Genomic DNA, 12,928 nt, shown 5'->3' on the forward strand with positions numbered 1-12,928 from the left:
GCGACCCTGTGCTCACTGGGGGTCTCGTGTGTTGAAACAGGTGGAGGGCTGGGGCAGGGGCGACCCTGTGCTCACTGGGGGTCTCGTGTGTTGAAACAGGTGGAGGGCTGGGGCAGGGGCGACCCTGTGCTCACTGGGGGTCTCGTGTGTTGAAACAGGTGGAGGGCTGGGGCAGGGGCGACCCTGTGCTCACTGGGGGTCTCGTGTGTTGAAACAGGTGGAGGGCTGGGGCAGGGGCGACCCTGTGCTCACTGGGGGTCTCGTGTGTTGAAACAGGTGGAGGGCTGGGGCAGGGGCGACCCTGTGCTCACTGGGGGTCTCGTGTGTTGAAACAGGTGGAGGGCTGGGGCAGGGGCGACCCTGTGCTCACTGGGGGTCTCGTGTGTTGAAACAGGTGGAGGGCTGGGGCAGGGGCGACCCTGTGCTCACTGGGGGTCTCGTGTGTTGAAACAGGTGGAGGGCTGGGGCAGGGGCGACCCTGTGCTCACTGGGGGTCTCGTGTGTTGAAACAGGTGGAGGGCTGGGGCAGGGGCGACCCTGTGGCCGGCGTGTTCCAGGCTCCCAGGAGGACCAGGACGCTCAGGGAGCCCCACTGTCTCCTGTGCGCGGACGTGAAGCCCCCCGACGCAGACCCCGCCTGGCCCAGCGCTCCTCCAGAGTCCACCCGGGCAGCCGCCAACAGAGCCGGCCCGTCGTCTAGCCTCCTGACCGGACGCTGCTACGGTCAAACCGCCGGATCGTCTCCGGAGAGGACGGAGGCCCCCGTCGCCCCCCAGCAGACGGCCGCCCACAACCTCCCCCCCAGGGAGAAGATGGCGGAGGGGGAGGCGTCTCCCTCTCAGGAGCGCGACCTGGACTCCCAACGGCCCCCCGGGATAAGGAGCAACTTCACAGCCATCAACAGCTTCGCCGTGTTGCCGCCGGTCAAAACGCCCCGGTGTAAAGCGCAGCACGTCACTGGCCAGGCCTGCGCGGCCGCCGCGGCTCCTCCGGGACCCAGAGCCGTGGACGGGCAGAGCTGCGAGGCGGGGGAGGAGGACAGCGGCGCCGCTCCTGGGGAGAGCAGAGGTGCCGAGAGAGGGGCTGTCGCGCACCCGGGGCTGCTCCTCAGGGACGGCTCCAGGACGTCTCTGGCCTCGACGTGCTGCATGAGTCAGCCCCGCCACAGCTGGGTGTCCGCCGTCTCCAAGAGGCCCGCTGCGCCCCTCTCCTCCCTCAGTGGCACGGCGCCGCGCCCCTCCCACCAGGGAAGACATCTCAGGCAGATGACCCTGCGGACCGGCAGCGGGTACGGGCCACACGGCAGGCCGGAACAGCGCCCCCTGCTGCCCCTGCTGCTGGGGACTAAGGTCCCGATGAGAGTCTCTGCTCGGAGACTGTTGCTTCTGTGAACAGTGTGACTGAAAGATAAAGATGATTGACTGTTGCTTCTGTGAACAGTGTGACTGAAAGATAAAGATGATTGACTGTTGCTTCTGTGAACAGTGTGACTGAAAGATAAAGATGATTGACTGTTGCTTCTGTGAACAGTGTGACTGAAAGATAAAGATGATTGACTGTTGCTTCTGTGAACAGTGTGACTGAAAGATAAAGATGATTGACTGTTGCTTCTGTGAACAGTGTGACTGAAAGATAAAGATGATTGACTGTTGCTTCTGTGAACAGTGTGACTGAAAGATAAAGATGATTGACTGACTGATCCAATTGATGTTCGGCAGAACATCGTGAACAGTTTAGTTCCATCCATTTAGACTGACTAGTGAATTCATAGATTGTAACTACATGATGTATTGACATTCTAAACATTCTGAATATGTAACGTTAGCATAGATGTAGTCTACATTACATATGCAGAATGTTTAGAATGTCTATTGTTCCTCCATGTTGGCAGAGACTTGCACACTCGCTATGCGCAGAACAACAGTTGTGATATATGATAAATAAGCTATAGAGGTCTCAGTGGAATGTTTGATGTGTTGCTAGGTTGCTATTGATTGAAAACTTTATTAACAGATTGCAGGATGGGTACAATACAGTACGGCTCAATACACACAATTGTTAAGGGGATGCAGACCAGAGAAAGACTTTCGTCTTGTTTACATCAGGGTCCCCCATTTTCAATTCATAATGACATTTATGACATACACGACATACAGATAGACAGTACTGTTTATTTACAGACAGCGTTTCTAAAAGAGAATGTATACATTTGAGGGGGAGGAAACTGTACATTGAGGGGGGGGGGGGGGATAACAGGCAACAGCTCGAACTACAGTTGATTGATCTATTTCAGGTTAGGGACCAGGGTTAAGCATGCAGTATGCAGTAAGGTTAAGGTTAGGTTCATAAACGACTGCGTCTGTGCAAGTCCTCTATGCGTGGGCACACTAACAATACGGCAACAGCCCTGTAGAGAAGACTGATGGAGAAAAAAAGTTAAGAGTTGGACACTTTATTTTGCACTAGCCATTATGTTTGTGTTCATTGCTGCCCAATTGTTTCCTGTTACCCAGCAACTGTGCTGGTACTTCCTGAGGACGGCGGTGTAACTGGCCTGGAATTCCTGCATTTTAAAATGTCAACACACACTTCCTAGGTAGAGCCGTCTCTACACCTGTACGTCACAGCCTGCTAAACACCTCTGTCTCTACACCTGTACGTCACAGCCTGCTAAACACCTGTCTCTACACCTGTACGTCACAGCCTGCTAAACACCTGTCTCTACACCTGTACGTCACAGCCTGCTAAACACCTCTGTCTCTACACCTGTACGTCACAGCCTGCTAAACACCTGTCTCTACACCTGTACGTCACAGCCTGCTAAACACCTGTCTCTACGACTGTACGTCAGAGCCTGCTAAACACCTGTCTCTACACCTGTACGTCACAGTCTGCTAAACACCTGTCTCTACACCTGTACGTCACAGCCTGCTAAACACCTGTCTCTACACCTGTACGTCACAGCCTGCTAAACACCTGTCTCTACACCTGTACGTCACAGCCTGCTAAACACCTGTCTCTACACCTGTACGTCACAGCCTGCTAAACACCTCTGTCTCTACACCTGTACGTCACAGCCTGCTAAACACCTCTGTCTCTACACCTGTACGTCACAGCCTGCTAAACACCTGTCTCTACACCTGTACGTCACAGCCTGCTAAACACCTGTCTCTACACCTGTACGTCACAGCCTGCTAAACACCTGTCTCTACACCTGTACGTCACAGCCTGTTAAACACCTCTGTCTCTACACCTGTACGTCACAGTCTACTAAACACCTGTCTCTACACCTGTACGTCACAGTCTGCTAAACACCTCTGTCTCTACACCTGTACGTCACAGCCTGCTAAACACCTGTCTCTACACCTGTACATCACAGCCTGCTAAACACCTGTCTCTACACCTGTACATCACAGTCTGCTAAACACCTGTCTCAACACCTGTACGTCACAGCCTGCTAAACACCTGTCTCTACACCTGTACGTCACAGCCTGCTAAACACCTCTGTCTCTACACCTGTACATGACAGCCTGCTAAACACCTCTGTCTCTACACCTGTACATCACAGCCTGCTAAACACCTGTCTCTACACCTGTACATCACAGCCTGCTAAACACCTGTCTCTACACCTGTACATCACAGTCTGCTAAACACCTCTGTCTCTACACCTGTACGTCACAGTCTGCTAAACACCTGTCTCTACACCTGTACGTCACAGCCTGCTAAACACCTGTCTCTACACCTGTACGTCACAGTCTACTAAACACCTCTGTCTCTACACCTGTACGTCACAGCCTGCTAAACACCTCTGTCTCTACACCTGTACGTCACAGTCTGCTAAACACCTGTCTCTACACCTGTACGTCACAGCCTGCTAAACACCTCTGTCTCTACACCTGTACGTCACAGCCTGCTAAACACCTGTCTCTACACCTGTACGTCACAGCCTGCTAAACACACCTCTGTCTCTACACCTGTACGTCACAGCCTGCTAAACACCTCTGTCTCTACACCTGTACGTCACAGCCTGCTAAACACCTCTGTCTCTACACCTGTACGTCACAGCCTGCTAAACACACCTCTGTCTCTACACCTGTACGTCACAGCCTGCTAAACACCTCTGTCTCTACACCTGTACGTCACAGCCTGCTAAACACCTCTGTCTCTACACCTGTACGTCACAGCCTGCTAAACACACCTCTGTCTCTACACCTGTACGTCACAGCCTGCTAAACACCTGTCTCTACGCCTGTACGTCACAGCCTGCTAAACACACCTCTGTCTCTACACCTGTACATCACAGCCTGCTAAACACCTGTCTCTACACCTGTACGTCACAGCCTGCTAAACACCTGTCTCTACGCCTGTACGAACCAAATCCGGACATCCGCAAACCAAATTAGTTTGAAAGAAAAGAGATATGACCTTTAATTGAGAGTATAGAGAGTATCACACAAACAAAAATTAAGCTTGTCTAAACATTTATGCAGTGATGTAGTTATCGGAAAAGTAAACAGACTATAGTTCTGTCTTTACAGCGTGAGGAAATCCCACCTATACCGTCCATACCCATAACCCTAACCCTAACCCATAACCTTATGGCAGCGCTGGCTCATCGTCGTGTCCATGGACACAGAGAATAAACCAGGCTGAACAGAAATTATTTAACTTTTTTCAACCCTTTATATTTTTATATACAAGAGACGTAAAAATATGGGGGGGGGGAACAATTATATAATATTAGTTATTTAATATGTTAATAAGGGGATAATAATACAAGTATAGGTACTGGTTAGTTGACTTCCTCTTTGGGTAGAGATGTGCGACGGTGGCACGTTGTCCAACTCTCTGCGCAGGAGAATGCTTCCAACATGGCCGCCGGCGTGGTCGGCACCACGTTCTGCTCCTCCTCCACAGCCGTGGGCGAAACAGGAACCACTCGCCAAAGCAACCATTTCAACAATACGAAAACTAGGGATGTCCGATATTATCGGCCGATATCGGCAGTAAAATGTGATATCGGAAAATATCGGTATCGGTTAAAAAAATAAATAAAAACAATAACAATATATATTTTATTTATTGTCAAAAGTATGCATGTTGGTTTAATTCAACAAGAGATATGTAATGTTAATTTTTACTTTTTTAATGATCATATTTTGCACAGATAATGCTTACATTTAGAAAGCCTTTTGAATGCATCCAGTGAAATTATTAGTTACCTGAAATTATTCAGTTTTTTTGGGGGGAAACCCTGCATATATCGGTATCGGTTGATATCGGTATCGGAAATTAAGAGTTGGACAATATCGGAATATCGGTATCGGTAAAAAAGCCAATTCTAACGAAAACGTTTAGAATGATACCATCTGCCATACAAAGTGGAATATCTCCTATTCACAAGTGCTGTAGATGTCGGAGGGGCGAGTGGAGGAGCTGGAGGAGCTGGAGGAAGCACCAGTGGACGGTCAGGTACGGTGTGTCGGTATGTGCAGTGGACTGGGGATACTTGAGCCAATAGAAATGTTCCCTTCAGTGCAGCCAGGGCCGGCCCGTGGGTCAGTTGGGCCCTAGGCGAGATCCTGAAAGTGCCCCCCCCCCTCCCCCACGTTGCACAACATCAGAGAGAAACGGTATAACTGGTGAAATAGATTAAACAAACTACATTCAATCATCTTCACAGACGCCTCATTTCACCAGTCCGTGTTTCTCTCAGACGTTGAGCAAAAAGGGGGGGGGGGGGGGGCACTCGTAGTATTATATATACTGTATAATTTTTTTTTTTAACTATGAGTGGGACTCTAGGCGACTGCCTGCACGGCCTGTAGGTGGGACCGGCCCTGAGTGCAGTGGTAACAATCATGCTTGGATAGTCAAATACAAGCTCATGACAAACTTGTATCCAAGCCCTGCCAATTACTGGACTTTTTGTTACAGGGGTAGTTGGATTTTATTAAATTTTTATACATTTATTTAGACACAAGAAATTAGCGCGCGGGGGGGGGGGGGGGGGGGGGTTCAACATTTGTTTTTCAGTTTCCATGAAATGGCTCGTTAGAATTAAGTGAGCATTCGTTGATTTTAATGAGGAATATCTACAGGCCATTGCAGGAAAACTGAAGGACTTTAACCCTTTCACTGCCACACTACAGAATGTTAACCCTTTACTATCACACTGCCGACGGTAACCTGCTGTTGTGTGGCAGTGAAATGGTTAACCTTCTGTGTAGTGCGGCAGTGAAAGGGTTGATGTATAAACCTTTTCCTACCAAGGTGGAGACAAATATTTATTATAGTCTAAAGTATATTTGTGATATTACCTCTCAGGTGTTTTGTCAGCAGCAATATTGTATTACAATTTATTTGATAGCAGTGTACATGAAAGCACAGCCATACTAACTTTATAACTTAATAATTTACCTGAAACCGCAAGTATTTGTGTGCCTTGTGAAATAAAACTTTCTTGAAACGATTTAACTTCGTACAGATGCTGTGTTTGGATGATGTTCCCCTACAGGTGCATCTCAATCAATTAGAATATTGAGGACATATATTGGTTGCCTCCATGATTCATGCAGAAGGAGCACAACGCCCGATCCCCCCCCCCCCCCCCCATCAGTTTTCCACCCCCTAATACGGCCAATGTGTATTAGTACGGACGACCAGCTAAACTGAAAGCAATGTGGAGCGCTGGGCTCGAACAGGCGAACCCAGCGTCTCCAGTATTCGTGGTGAGCGCCTTGCCCACTGCACCACGTAGCCGCCCTAATTTTGGGCCTTCATAAAGCTATAAGCCATAATCATCAAAATTGAAAGAAATAAAGGCTTGAAATATTTCACTAATACATGATTTTCACCTTTTTTAATAGAATTTACTGAAATAAATGAACTTTTCCTCGATATACTAATTCATTGAGATGCACCTCCTGTATGTCACGCCTCAGCTCACCAGGATTATGAAGCACGAACCAATCAGATCTCATACTGTACATAAAATATGCTTCCACTACCACACTACAGGTTAACCTTTCACTACCACACTACCAAAGGGTTAACCCTTTCACTGAGACAATACAGAAGGTTAACCCTTTCACCGCCACACGACAGAGGGTTAGCCCTTTCACAACCACACTACAGGTTAACCCTTTTGCTACCACACTACAGACGGTTAACCTTCTGTAGTGTGGTAGTGAAAGGTTAACCTTCTGTAGTGTGGTAGTGAAAGGGTTAACCTTCTGTAGTGTGGTAGTGAAAGGTTAACCTTCTGTAGTGTGGTAGTGAAAGGGTTAACCTTCTGTAGTGTGGTAGTGAAAGGTTAACCTTCTGTAGTGTGGTAGTGAACGGGTTAACCTTCTGTAGTGTGGTAGTGAAAGGTTAACCTTCTGTAGTGTGGTAGTGAAAGGTTAACCTTCTGTAGTGTGGTAGTGAAAGGTTAACCTTCTGTAGTGTGTTAGTGAAAGGGTTAACCTTCTGTAGTGTGGTAGTGAAAGGTTAACCTTCTGTAGTGTGGTAGTGAAAGGGTTAACCTTCTGTAGTGTGGTAGTGAAAGGTTAACCTTCTGTAGTGTGGTAGTGAAAGGTTAACCTTCTGTAGTGTGGTAGTGAAAGGTTAACCTTCTGTAGTGTGGTAGTGAAAGGTTAACCTTCTGTAGTGTGGTAGTGAAAGGTTAACCGTCTGTAGTGTGGTAGTGAAAGGTTAACCTTCTGTAGTGTGGTAGTGAAAGGTTAACCTTCTGTAGTGTGGTAGTGAAAGGGTTAAGAGGGGCGACAGGAGGTAGAGCAGTCGTCTGGTAATCCGGAGGTTCCCGGTTCGATTCACACTCCTTGAGCAAGACATTTAACCCCTAATTGCTCCAGATGAGCCGGTCGGCACCTTGCATGGTCGCCTCTGCCGTGAATGTGTGAGTGAAGGGTAAAAAAAAATGTGAGTAACAAATTGTAAAGCGCTTTGGATAAAAGCCGCTATATAAAATGCAGCCATTTACCATTTATAAAGAGACGACTGACAAATGTGTTCTTTTCCAGCAGTTTATTAAGAGCATCTGCTGCATCATATCAACCTCGATACAGGGCGCCACCTTCAGGCCAGAGACGGACAACGAGGGCTGCCGAGAGAAATGAAGAATTTGCCTTGGCGAAAAAGACTGCATGCATTCACTACAGAGAAAATAAAGCTCTTTAGTCGGCACTTAAAAGAACACGCCAACATTTGGGGAAATTAGCTTACCGTCTTCTTCAGAGAGAGACAAGAAGATAGATACCAGTCTCCTCTCTGCGAGTTCAGTAGAAAGCTATCTGGCTGCACGTTAGCCTAGCTTAGCACAATGAATGGAAGCGGACATGTACGGGTAGTAGGGATGGGTACCTTTCACATTTGAACCGATACGGTACCGGTACCTGTGAATCGATACCGGTACCCAACTGTACCTTTTTTTCGGTACTTTAGTCTCAAGAAATTTTATCTCAGTCGTAAAAAAAAATCCAAACTTCAAATAACTACAATTTCGACAGTTTTCGGCTTGCCATTGCTCCAACTGCTTTGTTGTTGAATCAAGTCAAATCCTAGGTAAGCATATATTGTGCGTGTGAACGTTGACATGAAAAAAAAAAAAAAAAAAAAAAAAAAAAGGTAAAAAAAAAAAATTATATATATTTTTTCTGTATCTCACTTGAATCGATACTCGGTAGTACCGACGTGTTTCGGTTCATTACCTCACAAGTACCAAATTCGGTACCCATCCCTAACGGGTAGCCTTCGGGAGGCGTTAGTTGGACAATGCCAAGGCTAACTGGTATCCATCTACTTGTCTCTCTCTGGAGAAGACTAAGCTAATTTCCCCAAATGTTGGTGTGTTCCTTTAAGCTATGTAGGCTGTTACACATCGTTTTCCTTTTAAGCAAGACCTCTTCCCTGCAATCAAATTCAAAAACCTTATGAATTACAAGGAGTATTTTCAGAAAAGGTTGCACTTGAATAAACAAATGTAAATACTGTATACAACAGTCTCGAGTATTTTGGATCCAGTGCGAAGACAAAAGCATGTTATATCTGGGCACAGTGTCATGTACATTCTTTTAGTTTCTAGGTTCTAGAAACAGTAATAGCGTTAACCGTCCAACCCCCCCCCCCCCCCACCCTCAAAACAAACTGTAGCAGGGTACGACAAATGCTGCCTTTAACAAAAATACTGTATAACATTCACAGAATCCAGACATGACCAAATGTTTGCTTTTAAATACAAAATAATAAAAAGGCATGCTAACATTTCGTGCAACAAAAAAAAACAATGTTATAAATACAGAATACAGAATGGATTAAACATGCAAATCAAAGATAAATGCATGTAATAGTTAGAATTCTTATATTCTTCAAGCATGACATGTTTCAAAACAAAATATATTCATTACACATTTTGATAATTTCCTCTCAGAGCAGCAAAATTGGTTACGGTTAAGAAAATAAAGGGGACAAAACAAAAAAAAACACTTGTTTTAAGGCACCAACATAACCAAATGAAATAAATCTCAACGTCCCATAGCTCTCAACGTGTGACTGGGGTGCAAATGAGGTAACTCAGTGTAACATCAGTGGGAAGAAACGACAAAACACATTAATCGAAACAGTGGGGTTTACAGTAGCGTATACAAGCGATGATAGCATGTTTCCCATTAAGTAAAGGTGTAAAGTCAATCAAATACAGTAAGAGTTCACTTCGACAGGTCTTTATGGCGTCTGAAGCAAGTGATGAACACACAGGATAACAATCACAGTTCACTCAGTAACCCGGGGGTCTAAATCTAGATCTACACCTCCTAGAGCCGGTCAGTGAAGCTAGATCTACACCTCCTAGAGCGGGTCAGTGAAGCTAGATCTACACCTCCTAGAGCCGGTCAGTGAAGCTAGATCTACACCTCCTAGAGCCGGTCAGTGAAGCTAGATCTACACCTCCTAGAGCCGGTCAGTGAAGCTAGATCTACACCTCCTAGAGCCGGTCAGTGAAGCTAGATCTACACCTCCTAGAGCGGGTCAGTGAAGCTAGATCTACACCTCCTAGAGTGGGTCAGTGAAGCTAGATCTACACCTCCTAGAGCGGGTCAGTGAAGCTAGATCTACACCTCCTAGAGCCGGTCAGTGAAGCTAGATCTACACCTCCTAGAGCCGGTCAGTGAAGCTAGATCTACACCTCCTAGAGCCGGTCAGTGAAGCTAGATCTACACCTCCTAGAGCCGGTCAGTGAAGCTAGATCTACACCGCCTAGAGCCGGTCAGTGAAGCTAGATCTACACCTCCTAGAGCCGGTCAGTGAAGCTAGATCTACACCTCCTAGAGCCGGTCAGTGAAGCTAGATCTACACCTCCTAGAGCCGATCAGTGAAGCTAGATCTACACCTCCTAGAGCCGGTCAGTGAAGCTAGATCTACACCTCCTAGAGCCGATCAGTGAAGCTAGATCTACACCTCCTAGAGCCGGTCAGTGAAGCTAGATCTACACCTCCTAGAGCCGGTCAGTGAAGCTAGATCTACACCTCCTAGAGCCGGTCAGTGAAGCTAGATCTACACCTCCTAGAGCCGGTCAGTGAAGCTAGATCTACACCTCCTAGAGCCGGTCAGTGAAGCTAGATCTACACCTCCTAGAGCCGGTCAGTGAAGCTAGATCTACACCTCCTAGAGCCGATCAGTGAAGCTAGATCTACACCTCCTAGAGCCGGTCAGTGAAGCTAGATCTAAGCCTCCTAGAGCCGGTCAGTGAAGCTAGATCTAAGCCTCCTAGAGCCGGTCAGTGAAGCTAGATCTACACCTCCTAGAGCGGGTCAGTGAAGCTAGATCTAAGCCTCCTAGAGCCGGTCAGTGAAGCTAGATCTAAGCCTCCTAGAGCCGGTCAGTGAAGCTAGATCTAAGCCTCCTAGAGCCGGTCAGTGAAGCTAGATCTACACCTCCTAGAGCGGGTCAGTGAAGCTAGATCTAAGCCTCCTAGAGCCGGTCAGTGAAGCTAGATCTACACCTCCTAGAGCCGGTCAGTGAAGCTAGATCTACACCTCCTAGAGCCGATCAGTGAAGCTAGATCTACACCTCCTAGAGCCGGTCAGTGAAGCTAGATCTAAGCCTCCTAGAGCCGGTCAGTGAAGCTAGATCTATGGCCCCTAGATCCTCTTCCCGTACAGCACCACTTCAGCACCACGGGTCTGTATACACGTGCAGACGGCTAATGAATAAATCAAATACGATGACAGCCCGGTCTGACTCATAGTAGCTGCGTATTCATCAGGGTGGCCCGCCCGCAGACAAAAGGACGATTAACACCACTTCACGAAAATCACATCTCAAAAACAGGTGTGCGACAACTACTGGCAGAATTCAGCCGAGCGTTTCACTACTAACATGGTGTCACATCCAACAACCTGTGGTCTCTCACGGATACAGGACCGACGATTGGGGTTGGGCACCAAGAACCGGTTCTAACAGGAACCGGTTCCTAACTAAGGATGTACATAAGCGTGGCAGAGAAAGGGTTAATACCCTAGTTACAGTACAGCAACCAAATTAAACTGTATCAAGTCAACCGACAATGTGAATAGTATGAAAAAAATTTAAGATTAAAAAAATATATATATATTCTCCTGCGAAATAAGCGGTGACCTGTTTTGACCTGCGCCTCAAAGAATCGGAATCGAGAATCGTTCAGAACAGGAATCGAAATGGAGAATCGGAACCGGAACCATTCAAACCCAAACGATGCCCAACCCTCCTGACGATGGGCCTCGGAGGCTTTAACCCTCTGAAGTGTGGTCATGAAGAGGTTAACCTTCTGTAGTGTGGTCGTGAAAAGGTTAACCTTCTGTAGTGTGGTCGTGAAGAGGTTAAATCAATGCGATGTTACACACTTGCAGGTTTGAAAGGATTTCCATTCGGTAATGTTTAACTTCAGTGGTTCTTGCAACGTTCTAGGGACTAAACATTATATATACATTTATATAAGAAGTAGCTCGTAAATTACAGACGACACGGGATGGTTGAAACGTTTGTTTTGGTAATAATAATAATAATAATAATAATAATAATAATAATAATAATAAATAAAAAGAAGGTTTTCCCCACTTATATACACACCGCGCCATACAGTGGTTTCTGCCCAGACTCCTTCGGTACCATGACAACCGCAAACTGGATTCCCAGCCTTTTGGCAGAGGTTGTGATTAATATAAAACTTAAATTATAATTAGTTTGTTTTGTAGCAAGTAGGTTTGTTGTTGCCGCCATCTTTAGTGTTACAGATTTCCCCGATTAAAAAACGACTGCTCCCATCTCCTCGTAATATAGACTGTGGTCGTACTGTACATCAATACCGCTAGTGTGCACATCACCCAACAGTGTGCACGTCACCCAACAGTGTGCACATCACCCAACAGTGTGCACATCACCCAACAGTGTGCACGTCACCCAACAGTGTGCACGTCACCCAACAGTGTGCACGTCACCCAACAGTGTGCACATCACCCAACAGTGTGCACGTCAGCCAACAGTGTGCACGTCACCCAACAGTGTGCACGTCAGCCAACAGTGTGCACATCACCCAACAGTGTGCACGTCACCCAACAGTGTGCACGTCACCCAACAGTGTGCACGTCACCCAACAGTGTGCACGTCACCCAACAGTGTGCACATCACCCAACAGTGTGCACATCACCCAACAGTGTGCACGTCACCCAACAGTGTGCACGTCACCCAACAGTGTGCACGTCACCCAACAGTGTGCACGTCACCCAACAGTGTGCACGTCACCCAACAGTGTGCACATCACCCAACAGTGTGCACGTCACCCAACAGTGTGCACGTCACCCAACAGTGTGCACGTCACCCAACAGTGTGCACGTCACCCGACAGTGTGCACGTCACCCGACAGTGTGCACGTCACCCAACAGTGTGCACGTCA

This window comes from Notolepis coatsorum (genome assembly GCF_963971535.1).
Source record: "Notolepis coatsorum genome assembly, contig: SCAFFOLD_98, whole genome shotgun sequence".
Classification (NCBI taxonomy): domain Eukaryota; kingdom Metazoa; phylum Chordata; class Actinopteri; order Aulopiformes; family Paralepididae; genus Notolepis; species Notolepis coatsorum.